Source organism: Delphinapterus leucas, chromosome 19, assembly GCF_059928025.1.
Source record: "Delphinapterus leucas isolate spDelLeu-1000000601 "Yukka" chromosome 19, BTC_Dleu_Yukka2, whole genome shotgun sequence".
In the NCBI taxonomy this organism is placed as follows: domain Eukaryota; kingdom Metazoa; phylum Chordata; class Mammalia; order Artiodactyla; family Monodontidae; genus Delphinapterus; species Delphinapterus leucas.
In genome coordinates, this window is record NC_143147.1 from 51204577 (window position 1) to 51221280 (window position 16704).

The following is a 16704-nucleotide window of genomic DNA, read 5'->3' on the forward strand; positions in this document are numbered from 1 at the left end:
TATTTTGGTGATTGCTCCATATCAGTGCATGCAGAGCTGCCTTGTTTTCCAATGTAGGGATGAATTGATACTATACTTATTTAACCAGTTCTCTATCAATGGACATATACACATTACAATTTAAACCTCACTTGGTGGGGGAGGGGTCCTGAAGAGGAGTTTTAGTGGTTGATTTGTTTTTGTGGTTGCATGCTTGCTAAAAGGAATCAAGTCCATGCCATCTGATTTTCCCATCAGGAAAGTATTTCTAGTCTTCAAAAAGGAATGTCCGTATTTGTGGAGTCTCTGACTCATTTGATGCCTCTTTAACAGAGAAGAATTTCGCAGAAAGAGCCCTACCCTCCCTGTTTGCCTATGTCCAAGAGAAGTATTTGCACCAAAGTTGCTCTCCTGTTCCTCTTCTTACTAAATGCCAGCTAAATCCAACAGGGGGCGTGCTGAGCCTTGGTGCACCAGCTTTATCAACACCGACACCCAGAACTGGAGCCAAACAATCCTTCCCAGAGGACTCCACTCCATTTCAGTGAAAATAAGCAGTTTCTCTTCATTTGGAATTATGTTCAGCATGCCATAGCTTGTATTCAGGGTTGATGCTTTGCATTTTCCATTGCTCACTCTATTTGCTGAAAGGCACAGTGTTCCACTGTGTGCTTTCAGCTGGTGAGGCAGGGTCTGTAAAAGGGACAGAGAGATGGAAACAAACAACCCTTTGGCCCAGAAAAAGAACACCAGGATGCAACCCTGTCAGCAGCTGGAATCTCACAGCTCTCTATCGTGTTCCTCTTTTCCATCCATTTGTTCAGCAAAGTGTGACTATTTACCAGGAGCCAGCTACTGGGCTGGGGACTTCAATAAAGCCCAGTCCCTCCTGTTGAGAAGCTCATAGCGTAGCATGAGGAGACAGATGCACAAAGAGTTTCTGATACAAAGTGGAAGGTGCTCTGGGAAGGTTCCCACTACTTCCTGGGAGAATAGGGAAGGGTTCACAGGGTACAGCCTTCCTCCCCATCCCACCCCCTACCCTTCCTGCAGTGACGTGAGGTGTGAAAGTACAGGCCAGGTGGGTGGGAGAGCAGCCAGGCATTCTCATCTCTTATCGAGGTTCTGCCTTAAATCTTACCAGCTTACATTGAGGGAGCCTCCTACAAGGTGTGAGGGGTGCAGCGTGCAGTATGTTCCATTCAGTTTTGGGTCGTGCTGGAAGACACCCTAGGGAGACAGTGTGTTTTGTTAACAATAAATGATTGGGATGAATGATGTGTTGTCACATCAGAGAAGCCATCCCGAATGGAAAACCAGTCTTCAGCAGCTGGCTTACAGCTGCCAAAGACAGCAGAGATGTTTTTCTCCCCAGATTTATAAGCACTATTCTTGCTTCTCTGACATATAGGAAAAGTGCCTATAATATTTATATATTTCTCTTCCTCAAAAATCCCTTCCTTTCTTCTCCTTCAAACATTAATATATAGGGTAGCTTTCCTGAACCAGAAAGCAATGAGAATTATTTATTAAGTGCTAATTTATGCATAGCGTGGTGCTTGAAAACATTCAAAGAACACAGGGAATTTGCTGCAGGGTGAGAATTTTCGTCTCAGGGAAGCAGTGAGTCTGGCTGATAAACAGAAAAGTCACGAAAATAAGGGAATGGAAATGCCATCAAATCTCTTTTCCTCCTCTACCTTCAGCATGCACTGGTCTCTTATCCTAAAAATAAAAAACAAACATAAACAAACCAAAACTACAGTCTTAATTGGTTTTACCTTCCTGCCTTCCCAAGGCTGGGTCCATCCATTTTCTCCTGTTCAGATTCATTGTTTTCTAGAACTGCTGCTACATATCCCTTACTCTCAATTCAGTCCTTAAATTTCTGCAGTTAAGCCAAAAAGGTGGCTTCCTTTCTACTAAAAGAGCACTTAAAAATCACGAATAAACTCCATATCCTACCAATTATCTCTCCTTTTCTAATGTGACTTGAACTCTCCCCAGGATTTAGCACTGCTGACCAGTTTGCCCTTGAGACTCTCCCTCTTGGCCTTTGTGAGGTTGTATTATTTTTATTTACAGTCTTTCTCGTTCCGCTTGCTAACATTTTTCTTTCTTTCTTTCATAGTCTTAAAAAAACTCAGCTTTTGAAACCGCTCAAAAAATAAAGATAAAAACGACAACTACTAGCTTTATTGACATATAGCTCACATACCATACAATTCACCTATGTAAAGTGTACAGTTCAATGGTTTTTAGTACGAAGAGGTGGCAATCATAATCGATTTTAGAACAGTTTCATAACCCCCCAAATAAACAACCTGTCAAATAAAGAACAAATCCAGAGTTAGTAAAGAGAGACTTTATTAGAAAGGATTATTGCAGGGGAAGAAAGGGACTATGGCAGTCAGGGGAGGGGGTCTCAAGGGGTAGGCAAAAAGGGGTTTTCTTTTATAGAGAGGAGTAAACAAGGCTAGAAAGAACGAGGATCAGGGAATGGGATGAAAGGGTGGCATGATGACAGAGCAGAGCAGAGAACGCTTTTCCCTGCAGCCAGCCTATCCTCAGGATGGGTTGTGTGTTGGCTCAGGCTAAGAGTGGGCCAAAGGTCAGGGGCCTGGAAGGAGATAAGTTTAAGCAAAGTTTTGATAATAAGCATTTTGTTCCAAGTGATCCGTGGGGACAAGCAGTGTGTATCAGTACACAATGGCTGCATAAAATCCTATTGTATAGTTATGCTACATGTCTGTATGGACAGTTGGATTGTTTCCTTTTTTTTTTTTTTTTTTTGGCTCTTATGAAAAATTCTATGAACATTCATGCTATTTTCTTTTCTATTTTTATTCATAATGCTATTTTCTTTTCTATTTTTATTCATAATGCTATTTTCTTTCTTTTAAATTTTATTTATTTTTTTGGCTGCGTTGGGTCTTCGTTGTGCAGTCTTTCTCTAGTTGCAGCGAGTATGGACTACTCTTCGTTGCGGTGCACGGGCTTCTCATTGCAGTGGCTTCTCTTGCTGCAGAGCATGGGCTGTAGGCATGTGGGCTTCAGTAGTTGTGGCATGAGGGCTCAGTAGTTGTGGCTCACGGGCTTAGTCGCTCCACGACATATGCGATCTTCCCGGACCAGGGATCAAACCGTGTCCCCTGCATTGGCAGGTGGATTCTTTTTTTTTTATGTTTTTAAATTTTACTTATTTATTTTTGGCTTTGTTGGGTCTTCATTGCTGCGTGTGGGCCCTCTCTAGTTGCAGAGAGTGGGGGCTACTCTTTGTTGCGGTATGCAGGCTTCTCATTGTCGTGGCGTCTCTTGTTGCAGAGCATGGCCTCTAGGTGCGCGGGCTTCAGTAGTTGTGGCTCACGGGCTTTAGAGCGCAGGCTCAGTAGTTGTAGTGCATAGGCTTAGCTGCTCCGCGGCATGTAGGATCTTCCCGGACCAGGGCTCGAACCCGTGTCGCCTGCATTGACAGGCAGATTCCTAACCACTGCGCCACCAGCGAAGTCCATGTCATTTCCATTTCTTTGTCTCTAATCTCTTCCCTCCAATTCACCCGGCATGCACAGCGCTGCCTATTAATCTCCCTAAAAAGTTACTTTGATTGTTTCTTCCCTCTGCAAAAAAAAAAAAAGCCTTATGGGGAATTCCCTGGCAGTCCAGCGGCTAGGAGTTGGACCTTTCACTGCTGGGCCCAGGTTCAATCCCTGGCCGGGAACTAAGAACCCGCAAGCCCTGTGGCATGGCAAAAAACCAATCACCTTCTATGGCTCCACTCAGTATAGTGGAGATTTATTCGTTTTTGGCTGCCAGATTTTGTACGATTTAATACAAGTGGATTATTATTGTTAATTCGTTCTATTCCTTTACATTAACTTCCTGCTATTCCAGTTTGCCTGATAGACCCTATTCCAAAGACATGCCATGAGCAACATCCCCTTAGACATCTCTTGCATTAGTATTTCTTTCTGTGTCTGTTTGCTCTCTTCAACTAAATTCTTATAGGCTTGGACTTTTCTGAAATCTATGCAGCACCTAGCACATTTTCATATATTCAGAAGGCACTCAGCTTAGAATTATGGCTTGAAATCAGTGAATTATGGAATGTTGGCTCAGTAAGGGATCTCAGTAGTACAATGTTCTTTCAGGATCATGAATTACCTTAGGGATCATCTGATTAAATGTTTTTCAGATGAGGAAACTAAGGCCTGAAGGGGTGGGATACATAAATGGAAACTTGCTTCAATGTGAATCATTTTAGAAAATGAATTAGTAGAGTTTAAATTATGGAATAGTATACAATTTTGAAAAGAAATTCAACTTTATTATTTCCTGCTGTGTATAATTACTCTGATCGCAGAAGTTTTCCTAGTAGAGTTTATGCTTAACCCTTCTGTGATAAACAAATAGATGGAATTTGAAATTAGAACTATCTATTTGCATAACAGCAATACTTAGCACAAATCCTTCTAAAAAAGGTTTTTTTTTAAAATTTTTATTTTATATTGGAGTATCACTGATTGACAATGTTGTGTTAGTTTCAAGTGTACAGCGAAGTGATTCAGTTATACAAATATTTACATGTATCTATTCTTTTTCAAATTCTTTTTCCATTTAGGTTATTACACAATATTGAGCAGAGTTCCCTGTGCTATACAGTAGGTCCTTGTTGGTTATCTATTTTAAATATAGCAGTATGTACATGTCAATCTCAAACTCCCAAGCTATCCCTCCCCCCACCCTTCCACCCGGTAACCATGAATTTGTTCTCTAAGTCTGTTTTGTAAATAAGTTCATTTGTATCATTTCTTTTTAGATTCCGCATGTAAGTGATATCATATATTTGTCTTTCTCTCTCTGACTTACTTCGCTTAGTATGATCATCTCCATGTCCATCCATGTTGTTGCAAATGGCATTATTTCATTCTTTTTACTGGCTGAGTAATATTCCACTGTATATATGTACCACATCTTATTTATCCATCGTCTGTTGATGGACATTTAGGCTGCTTCCATGTCCTGGCTATTGTAAACAGTGCTGAGATGAACACCGAGGTGCATGTATCCTTTCGAACCATGTTTTTTTTCCAGATATGTGCCCAGGAGTGGGATTGCTGGATTATATAGATCTATTTTTAGTTTTTTAAGGAACCTCCATATTGTTCTCCATAGTGGCTGTACCAATTTACATTCCCACCAACAGTTTAGGAGGGTTGCCTTTTCTTCACACTCTCTCCAGCATTTATTATTTGTAGACTTTTTTAATTTTATGTTATTTTTTATTTTTTTGCAGTACGCAGGCCTCTCACTGCTGTGGCCTCTCCTGTTGCGGAGCACAGGCTCCGGATGCGCAGGCTCAGCGGCCATGGCTCACGGGCCCAGCCGCTCCGTGGCATGTGGGATCTTCCCGGACCGGGGCACGAACCCGTGTCCCCTGCATCGGCAGGCAGACTCTCAACCACTGCGCCACCAGGGAAGCCCGTTTGTAGACTTTTTGATGATGGCCATTCTGACTGGTGCGAGGTGTTACCTCATTGTAGTTTTGATTTGCATTTCTCTAATAATTAACATTGTTGACCATCTTTTCATGTGCCTCTTGGCCATCTGTATGTCTTCTTTGGAGAAATGTCTATTTAGGTCTTCTGCCCAGGTTTAATTTTTTTAATGCGCCCAGTGTCACCTATAGGCAGAACTGATGGTAATAATGAGTTTCTCCTAAATAACTTGGAAATATAGCTATCCTTTGAGAGTTTAACAAATTTAATTAACACATAGTATGAGTATCTCCTAGACACTGGAGATAATGACTTGCTCGAGTTCAATCTGAGCTACCAGCAAGTTAAAGAAAATAAGCCTTGGGCTTCCCTGGTGGCGCAGTGGTTGAGAGTCCGCCTGCCGATGCAGGGGACACGGGTTCGTGCCCTGGTCCAGGAAGATCCCACATGCCGCAGAGCGGCTGGGCCCGTGAGCCATGGCCGCTGAGCCTGCGCATCCGGAGCCTGTGCCCCGCAACGGGAGGGGCCACAACAGTGAGAGGCCCACGTACCGCAAAAAATAAAAAATAAAAAAAAATAAGCCTCCCTGACCATGATAACAGCAAAACTTTATTCCAGTTCAAACTAATTATAATAAACAGTCCACTTATCCAAAAAAGAGGAGGGCTCTTGTCAATTTAATAATTGGTTAATTGAATGTATAATCTGATTAGAATAGATTGTACATAATCTATTAGACTAGAAGAAATCCATTTTACACTACACATCTGATGAACAGAATATTTATTCACATCTGTCTCCAAATTGGTGTGATTTCAAGCAAATGACTTTCCTTCTCTTAGCTTTTCACCTCTCTCTTAGTTCTTAGTTTTTTCATCTACAAATGAAAAAAATAGGAGTATCTATTAGGATACCATATAGGATATCTGTATAGGAGTTCTAAGATTCCTTCCAGTTCTGATATTCTATGACTCTATGATTCTAATCTCTGATAACTCAGAAAGCCCTTTGGGATCTTATAGTGCTTTAGAAAAAGTTCATTTTGAACATCATTAATTCAAGCAAACATTTAGCGACTAGTTACCAAGTACCTGTAAATTGCTAGTTCTAGTGCTACGAGTTGGGGACTCAAAGATGGAAAGACATGGTCTTCACCATCAGGAGCTTATAGTGTAACATGGGAGCTAGATATGTAGCTCAACAATTACAATTTAGTGGGATAACTGCCATAAAAGGCAACATATACAAGGAGCAATGGAAGCTTAATTTCATATTAAGCTCCCATTGATACCACCTTGCACCAGTCAGGGGAAAGAGTGATTACGTTTGCATCAGGGACACAGGAGACATTTCAGAGGAGTTGAACTGTGGCTTGAAGAATGAATAGGCATTTGCTGAGCAGAAAAAGGGAGCTGGGAGTTGGGATTCTAAGCAGAGGAAAGATCTTGGTAAAGACATGAGGACGTCTGAGCCTATGGAAAATAGCTTATTGAGGCTGGAGCATGAGGTATTTGGAGGCAGAGAGGCTAAAGGTGAGGCTGAACGGGAAATGTTGTCCAATCACAGAGCATCCTGAAATCATGCTAAGAGGTCTGGACTTTATCCTCAAGGTTATAAGGCACAATTTAAGGACTTTAACCTAAAGAGGGAGAGGAACTGATTTTCATTTTAGGAAGAAAATTGATTTGAGGAAATGTAAATGATAGTTTGGAAGAGGCTGAGGCTAGAAGCAGGGAGATCCGTCAGGAGGCTACTGCAATAGTCCCAATAAGAGAAGATGATCATTTGAACTAAAGCAGCGCAATGTTCATAGAGGGAAGAGGTCTGATGGGAGAACTCTATAGGAGGGAAAATCAATAGGGCTAGGTGACTGATTACATGTAAAGAACGAAGGAAAGGGAGAAGTCTAAAACATTACAATTTTCATTATTTAGGAGTACAGACGTAGAAACTATAGAAGAGTGGATTATATATGTATTAAGCCTGCGCTATTCTGTGGAAATTTATTTTTTTATTGAGGTATAGTTGATGTACAATATTATATAAGTTTCAGGTGTACTACATAGTGATCCACAATTTTTTTTCTTTTTTTCTTTTTTTTTTGTTACGCGGGCCTCTCACTGTTGTGGCCTCTCCCGTTGCGGAGCACAGGCTCCGGACGTGCAGGCTCAGCGGCCAGCGCTCACGGGCCCAGCCGCTCCGCGGCATGTGGGATCTTCCCGGACCGGGGCACGAACCCGTGTCCCCTGCATCAGCAGGCGGACTCTCAACCACTGCGCCACCAGGGAAGCCCGTGATTCACAATTTTTAAAGGTTATATTCCATGTATAGTAATTATAAAACATTGGCTAAAATGTTGGAGAGAGTGTGGAGAAAAGGGAACCCTCTTGCACTGTTGGTGGGAATGTAAATTGGTACAGCCACTATGGAGAACAGTATGGAGGTTCCTTAAAAATCTAAAAATAGAACTACCATACGACCCAGCAATCCCACTACTGGACATATACCCTGAGAAAACCATAATTCAAAAAGAGTCATGTACCACAACGTTCATTGCAGCTCTATTTACAATAGCCAGGACATGGAAGCAACCTAAGTGTCCATCGACAGAGGAATGGATAAAGAAGATGTGGTACATATATACAATAGAATATTACTCAGCCGTAAAAAGAAACGAAATTGAGTTATTTATAGTGAGGTGGATGGACCTAGAGTCCGTCATACAGAATGAAGTAAGTCAGAAACAGAAAAACAAATACCGTATGCTAACACATATATATGGAATCTGAAAAAAAAAAAAAAAGTTTCGGAAGAGCCTAGGGTCAGGACAGGAATAAAGACGCAGACATAGAGAATGGACTTGAGGACACAGGGAGGGGGAAGGGTAAGCTGGGACGAAGTGAGAGAGTGGCATGGACATGTATACACTCACTACCAAATGTGAAATAGATAGCTAGTGGGAAGCAGCCACATAGCACAAGGAGACCAGCTTGGTGCTTTGTGACCACCTAGAGGGGTGGGATACGGAGGGTGGGAGGGAGACGCAAGAGGTAGGGGATATGGGGATATATGTATACGTATAGCTGATTCACTTTGTTATACAACAGAAACTAACACAACAATGTAAAACAATTATACTTCAATAAAGATGTTAAAAAAATAAATAATAGGACTTCCCTGGTGGCGCAGTGGTTAAGAATTCGCCTACCAATGCAGGGGACACGGGTCCGAGCCCTGGTCCGGGAAGATCCCACATGCCACGGAACAACTAAGGCCGCGGGCCACAGCTAGTGAGCCTGCACTGTAGAGCCTGCAAACCACAACTACTGAGCCCACGAGCCACAGCTACTGAAGCCTGCTTGCCTGGAGCCCGTGCTCCGCAATAAGAGAAGCCACCGCAATGAGAAGCCCGCGCTCCGCAACGAGGAGTAGCCCCCACTTGCCGCAACTAGAGAAAGCCCACACGCAGCAACGAAGACCCAACGCAGCCAAAATGAAAAAAAAAAATTAAAAAAAAAAAAGAAACAAAAAAACCCCTATTCTGTTGCACATGATAGGACCCCTCTTCCTTTAAACTTTGCAGTTGGAACAAAGTCTAAATGTATAAAACAAGACACTCTCAATAAGCACAGTAAGTGCTTAGCAGCTGTGCACATTTAGGCAAAACCATTTCATTTGTGGAATCTGGCTCTTTTCCCAGAAAACAATGTTTCCGTTTCACAATGTAACAGAACAGGAAGAGTGTGAACTCCTGTTACATGTAGATTCCTTGTGCTCCACTCAGATTTCCACATTTCCATTGTGGTCTGGTGTGAGAGTCCAGCTGTGCGTTGGTGGAGTGACTCATTTTTCCACCAAGATGCATATTTCTTTGAATCCCAGGGGCCATTGATTGGTGTGAAAGAGCAGTCAGCACAGACTTGGTTCCTGGATCCATCATATGACTTAAGAGATATGATTTAGTTTTTTTGCATGGGCTTAAATTGAAAGAGGCAATTCAACTATTCAGATAATTCATGCTCCAAAACCTTTAGTGTTTACAAGTGGTTATTAAGAGCAGCTACTTGATACCACAAGGAAATATAAAGGAAACAGAGGCAAAATTACGTCCTTTGGGTGTTTAATAATCTCATGAAGGAAACAGATGCATAAGAAGTATAAAGATTTCCAAATGAGTAGATGATATCCAGCACAAGTGTAAGTAAAATATATCCATCAATGTTTAGGAGCCCTAGAATAATAGAGTGATCAAAATGGAAAGAGGCTATCTGGAAACTTTTTTTCTGTAATTTACAAAAAAATTTTTTTTAATTAATTTATTTTTGGCTGCATTGGGTATTCATTGCTGCACGCAGGCTTTTCTCTAGTTGCGACGAGCGGGGGCTACTCTTCGTTGCGGTGCGCGGGCTTCTCATTGTGGTGGTTTCTCTTGTTGTGGAGCACGGGCTCTAGGCGCACGGGCTTCAGCAGTTGTGGCGCACGGGCTCTAGAGCGCAGGCTCAGTTGTTGTGGCACACAGGCTTAGTTGCTCCGCGGCATGTGGAATCTTCCCTGACCAGGGCTCTAACCCGTGTACCCTGCATTGGCAGGCGGATTCTTAACCACTGCCCCACCAGGGAAGTCCTACAAAATTTTTAAATTATTTAAAATTTACAGAAAAGTTTCTTTTAAGTACAAAAAGATTTTTTTCTGAACCATTTGAGAGTAAATTGGCATCCTGATGTTCCATCACCCCCCAAATACTTTAGTGTGAATTTTCTACAAACAAGGACATTCTGATACATAACCACAGTACAACCATCAAAATTAGGAAATTGATATTGATACATACCACCGTCTGGTTTTCAGCAACCTATCAAATTTCATCATTTGTCCCAGTAGTGTCCTTTATAGCTTAATGATCCAATCTAAGATCACACTTTGAATTTAGTTGTCACATCTCTTTTGTCTCCTTCAATCACGAGAATAGTTCCTCATTTTCTCTTTGACTTTCATAACATTGATGTTTTTGAAGATTACAGGACAATTATTTTGTACAAGATTATTCAATTTGGGCTTTCTGGTTTTTTTTTTTTCATGATTGGATTTTGGATTTTACCTTTGGCAGGAATAGCATGAAAGAGAGGCTGTGCTCTTTTCATTGTATCCTATCAGGTGGTACAAAATTTTGATTTGCCTTTTGCTAGTACCGTTAACTTTAATCGGTTAAGGTGATGTCTTTCAGACTTTTCCAGTATAAAGTTACTCTTTTCTTCTTTGTCATGCGTATTTTGTAGCGTGGTATTTTGAGATTAAGTAAATATTCCATAATCCAATTTCTCAAATAGTACCAACTACCAGAACTCACCCTATATGAAATAGATAGTTTGGATAATTCTGTAACTGTAAAGAAATTTATTTTGTAGAAGTCTAAAAAAAAAAAAAACAAGGTAATATCCAGGTCCATATGGTTTTGGTGGAGACTCTACCAAACATATAAAGAAGAATTAACACCAATTCTACATAATCTTTCCCAGAAAGTAGAAGAGAATCCTTCCCAACCCATTTTATGAGACCAGTATAACGCTGATATAGAAAACCAGACAGGGACTTCCCTGGTGGTCCAGTGGTTAAAAATCCCCCTTCCAATGCAGGGGACGCGAGTTCAATCCCTGGTCGGGGAACTAAGATCCCACATGCCGTGGGGTAGCCAAGCCCGCACGCCACAACTAGAGAGAAACCCATGCTCCACAATGAAGAGTAGCCCCTGGACTTCCCTGGTGGCGCAGTGGTTGAGAATCTGCCTGCTAACGCAGGGGACACGGGTTCGAGCCCTGGTCTGGGAAGATCCCGCATGCCGCGGAGCAACTAGGCCCGTGAGCCACAGCTACTGAGCCTGTGCGTCTGGAGCCTGTGCTCCGCAGCAAGAGAGGCCGCGATAGTGAAAGGCCCACGCACCGCGATGAAGAGTGGCCCCCGCTTGCCACAATTAGAGAAAGCCCTCGCACAGAAACGAAGACCCAACACAGCCAAAAAAGAAAAAAAAAAAAAAGAGTAGCCCCCGCTCGTCGCAACTAGAGAAAGCCCGCGTGCAGCAATGAAGACCCAACACAGCCAAATAATTAATTAATTAATTAAAAAAACATGAGAGGGGAGTGGCCAAGATGGCAGAGCAGGAAGACCCTGAGTTCACCTCTTCTCATGGGTGGACCAAAATTATAACGATTTACAGAACAACTATTGATGAGAAAGACCAGAAGACTAGTAGAAAAGATCTTCTACAATTAAAGATATAAAGAAAGAATCACAGTGAGACAGGTAGGAGGGGCAGAGACACAGTATAGTCAAGACCCATACACCTGGGTGGGTGACCCACAAATGGGAGGATAGTTACAATTGCAGAGGTTCTCTCCAAGGAGCGAGGGGTCCAGACCCCACATTGGGCTCCCCAGTCCAGGGTTGCTGCACTGGGAAGATGAGCCCCTGGAACTTTTGGCTTTGAAGACCAACGGGGCTTACTTTTGGGAGAGCCAGAGGACTGTAGGAAATAGAGTCGCCACTCTTAAAGGGTGCACACAAAATCTCACACCCTCTAAGACACAGGGAAGAAGCAGTAATTTGAAAGGAGCTTGGGTCAGAACCACCTGCTGATCCTGGAGAGCCTCCCAGAGAAGCAGGAGGCATCTGTAACTCACCCCGTGGACATAGACACTGGCGGCAGCCATTTTGGGAACTCATTCTCCCATGAGGACCCCAGTGCTGGCAAGATCCATTTTGGAATCCTCTCTCTAGCTAATTAGCACTAGAACCTCGACCCATCCATCAGCGTGTCCGCACCAGTACTGGGACAACTCAGACCAAACAGCTAGCCAGAAGAAGACATACACCCACCCACCAGCAGGCCAGCTTCCTTAAGACCCTGTGACCCCCAGATGCCCCAGGACCCAGCCCTGACACCGGTGGGCCGGCACTAGCCCCAGGACCAGCCTCATCCACCAATGAGCAGGCACCAGCCCCAGGACCCCTGGGCCCTGGCCCCACCCACCAGTGGGCCAACACCAACTCTGGGACCCACAGGGCCCTGCAGTCAGAGACCCCAGGACCAGCTCCACACACTAGCAGGCTGGCAGTAGCCCAGTACCCCCAGGCTGATGCTCAAAGCTGCTCAAAGAACTCAGGAGGAGGACTTCCCTGATGGTTCAGTGGCTAAGACTCTGAGCTCCCAATGCAGGGGGCACGGGTTTGATCCTGGGTCGTCAGGAAACTAGATCCCACATGCATGCCGTAACTAAGAGTTCACATGCCACAACTAAAGATCCCACACTCAGCAACGAAGATCCCACGTGCTGCAGCTAAGAACTCACACAGCCAAATAAATAAAACAAAATGAAACAAAAAGAATTCAGGAGAAGAAAGGATGAACAGAGTGAGAAGTTAGAAATTTTTAACAGAGTTAGAAAATATAAAGAGGAACCAAATAGAGATGACAAAAACAATAACTGAAATTTAAAAAATACGCCAGAAGGAATCAACAGTAGATTAGATAATACAGAGGAATGAATCAGCAAACTGGAAGACAGAGTACTGGAAGTCACTTAAACTGAACAGAAAAAAGAATTTTTAATAAATGAGGGCAGATTAAGAGATCTCTGGGACCATAGCAAGCCTACTAAGATTCACATTATAGGGGTCCCAGAAGGAGAAGAGAGAGAGAAAGGGTCAGAGAACATATTTGCTCAGCTTACTAATCGTCAGGGAAATGCAAAGCAAAACCACAATGAAATATCATGTCACACCTGTGAGAATGGCTATTATCAAAAAGGCAACAGATAACAAGTGTTGGTGAGGATGTGGAGAAAAGAGAACCCTGGTGCACTGCTGGTGGAAATTTAAGTGTAAATGCAGCCACTATGGAAAACAGTATGGAGATTCCTCAAAAAGTTAAAAAATAGGGACTTCCCTGGCCGTCCAGTGGTTAAGACTCCAAGCTTCCACTGCAGGGGGCACAGGATCAATCTCTGGTCAGGGAAATAAGCTCCCACATGCCGCGCAGTGCGGCCAAAAAAAAAAAAAAAAAGGACTACCGCACAATCCAGCAATTCCTCTCCTGGATATTTATCTGAAAAAAATGAAAACACTAGTTAGCAAAGATCACACCCCCTACGTTCATTGTAGCATTATTCACAATAGCCGAGATATGGAAGTGCCCATCAATAGATGAATGGATAAAGAAGATGTGAGATATATATATATGTCAATCATATATGATATCTCTATATAGATATATATAGATACATAGCTCAGCCATAAAAAAGAAGGAAACCTTGCCAATTTGCCACAGCATGGATGGACATAAAGGGTATTATGCTAAGTGAAATAAATCAGACAGAGAAAGACAAATACTGTATGATTTCACTGATATGTGGAATCTGAAAAACAAAACAAATGAGCAAACGTAACATAATGGAAGCAGAGTCACAGATACAGAGAACAAACAGGTGGTTTCCAGAGAGGAGGACAGTATGGGGAGGAAAGAAATAGGTGAGGGAGATTAAGAGGAACAAACTTTCAGGTGCAAAATACATGAGTCACGGGTATGAAATGTAGCGTGGGGAATATAGTCAGTAATGATGTGATATCTTTGTATGGTGACAGATCCTAACTAGACTTATCGTGGTGATGATTTTGAAATATACTAAGCTATCGAACCATTATGTTGTGTAACAGGAACTAACAGAGTGTTGTAGGTCAGTTATATTTCAAAAACAAGCAAACTTATAGAACCACAAAAATAATTTGTGGTTACCAGAGGTGGGGGCTGAAAGGAGGGGGAACTGGATGAAGGCAGTCAGAAGTATAAACTTTCAGTTATAAGATAAGTAAGTGCTAGGGATGTAATGTACAACAGGATGAATTTAGTTAACACTGCTGTATGCTATATATGAAAAAAAAAAAAAAAAGATTGATCTTTAACTCAGCCTTGAAGGAAACAATTTGCAGAGAAGTGGTGGAATCACTACCAATGCAGGCAGAGAACAGACCAGGTTCATAGTTTGTTCACAGGCAAACACGTGCTCATCCTTTAAGACAACTCAAATTTCATCGTTTGCGGTGCGCGGGCCTCTCACTGCTGCGGCCTCTCCCGTTGCGGAGCACAGGCTCCGGACGCGCAGGCTCAGCGGCCGTGGCTCACGGGCCCAGCCGCTCCGCGGCATGTGGGATCTTCCCGGACCGGGGCACGAACCCGTGTCCCCTGCATCGGCAGGCGGACTCTCAACCACTGCGCCACCAGGGAAGGGAAGCCCTCCTCTGTAAAGGTTTCAAAGCATACTTAGTGATACCTTTATCAGTGCATCCATAGGACTATCTATATATTACTAATAAAATCCGTATTGTATTACAGATTATGAGCTCCTTCAGGTTAGGGCCTTGTCCAATCTCCTATATCTAGGCCTGGGTCATATCAAGCACAAAACCTTGTATTGAATGAAAGAATAGAAGAGAGGCATATAGAAGTTGACTGAAAAGCTCCTTCACTTCACTTACTTCACAGATTTTACTCAAATGCAGTGTTGTTAATAGCTATTCATATTGCCAGAAAATTTTAAGGGCCCAAAGTATATTGTTTTCAACAGGAATAATTGTTCACTTGTATTCAGAATCTCTAAAAGTCTAAGCAAAAAGAAACTTGTAATGGAAATACAGCTCTAGGCAATATCCAACTGAAGGTTCCCTCTTGGATAACTTTCTGCTTCCCCTAAAAAAAATTTCTCCTCTGAAGATGACTCCCTTATACATCCTCCCTACAAGTTTCCTGCAGGCTTCCTTCCCCACCATTCTCCCTCCTTGAAAATACCACAAAAGCCTGGTAAGCTGCTTTTATAAAACAAAAACAACTGAAGTGTAAAGCATAGCGATCTCCAGCCTTAAATAAGTACGTGATTGCAAATAACCTGCACCAGTTTGTCACAAGTTAAGAAATTCCACAGTATGGAGGTTCCTTAAAAAACTAAACATAGAACTACCATACGACCCAGCAATCCCACTACTGGGCATATACCCTGAGAAAACCATAATTCAAAAAGAGTCATGCACCACAATGTTCACTGCAGTGCTATTTACAATAGCCAGGACATGGAAGCAACCCGTGTCCATCGACAGATGAATGGACAAAGAAGATGTGGCACATGTATACAATAGAATATTACTCAGCCATAAAAAGAAACGAAATTGAGTTATTTGTAGTGAGGTGGATGGAACTAGAGACTGTCATACAGAGTGAAGTAAGTCAGAGAGAGAAAAATAAATACCATATGCTAACACTTATATATGAAATCTAAAAAAAAAAAAAAAAAGGTTCTGAAGAACCTAGGGGCAGGACAGGAATAAAGACACAGACGTAGAGAATGGACTTGAGGACATGGAGAGGGGGAAGGGTAAACTGGGACTAAGTGAGAGAGTGGCATGGACATATATACACTACCAAACGTAAAATAGATAGCTAGTGGGAAGCAGCCACATAGCACAGGGAGACCAGCTTGGTGCTTTGTGACCACCTAGCACGGTGGGATAGGGAGGGTGGGAGGGAGACGCAAGAGGGAGGGTATATGGGGATATATGTATGCATATAGCTGATTCACTTTGTTGTACAGCAGAAACTAACACACCATTGTAAAGCAATTATACTCCAATAAAGATGTTAAAAAAATATAAATAAATAAATAAATGAATAGAAAAGAAATTCCCAGTTTTGCTTTCTTTCTTTCAAAAATATTAAGTGTAGGGGCTTTCTGGTGGGGCAGTGGTTAAGACTCCGCCTGCCAATGCAGGGGACACGGGTTCGAGCCCTGGTCCAGGAAGATCCCACATGCCATGGAGCAACTAAGCCCCACGCCATGGAGCAGCTAAGCCCGTGTGCCACAACTACTGAGCCTGCACTCTAGAGCCCACAAGCCACAACTACTGAACCAGCGTGCCACAACTACTGAAGCCCGTGTGCCTAGAGCCCGTGCTCTGCAACAGGAGAAGCCACCGCAATGAAGCCCACGCACCCTAAGGAACAGCAGCCCCCGCTCGCCGCAACTAGAGAAAGCCCACGCGCAGCAACGAAGACCCAACGCAGCCAAAAGTAAATAAATAAATAAATTTATTTATTTTTTAAAATTTCATTTATAAAAAAATATATTAAGTGTATATCGAATGCCATGCACCAAGATAAGCAGTGAGAATACAAAAGTTCAAGGTGGATCTA

General features: G+C 42.7%; 1 protein-coding gene across 1 annotated transcript in view; it reads left to right on the top strand.

Annotated features, from left to right (window-relative positions):
- The window catches only part of ATP6V0A1 (ATPase H+ transporting V0 subunit a1), an 80143-nt gene that overhangs the window by 2078 nt on the left and 61361 nt on the right, over nucleotides 1-16704 (top strand). The window lies entirely within an intron of this gene.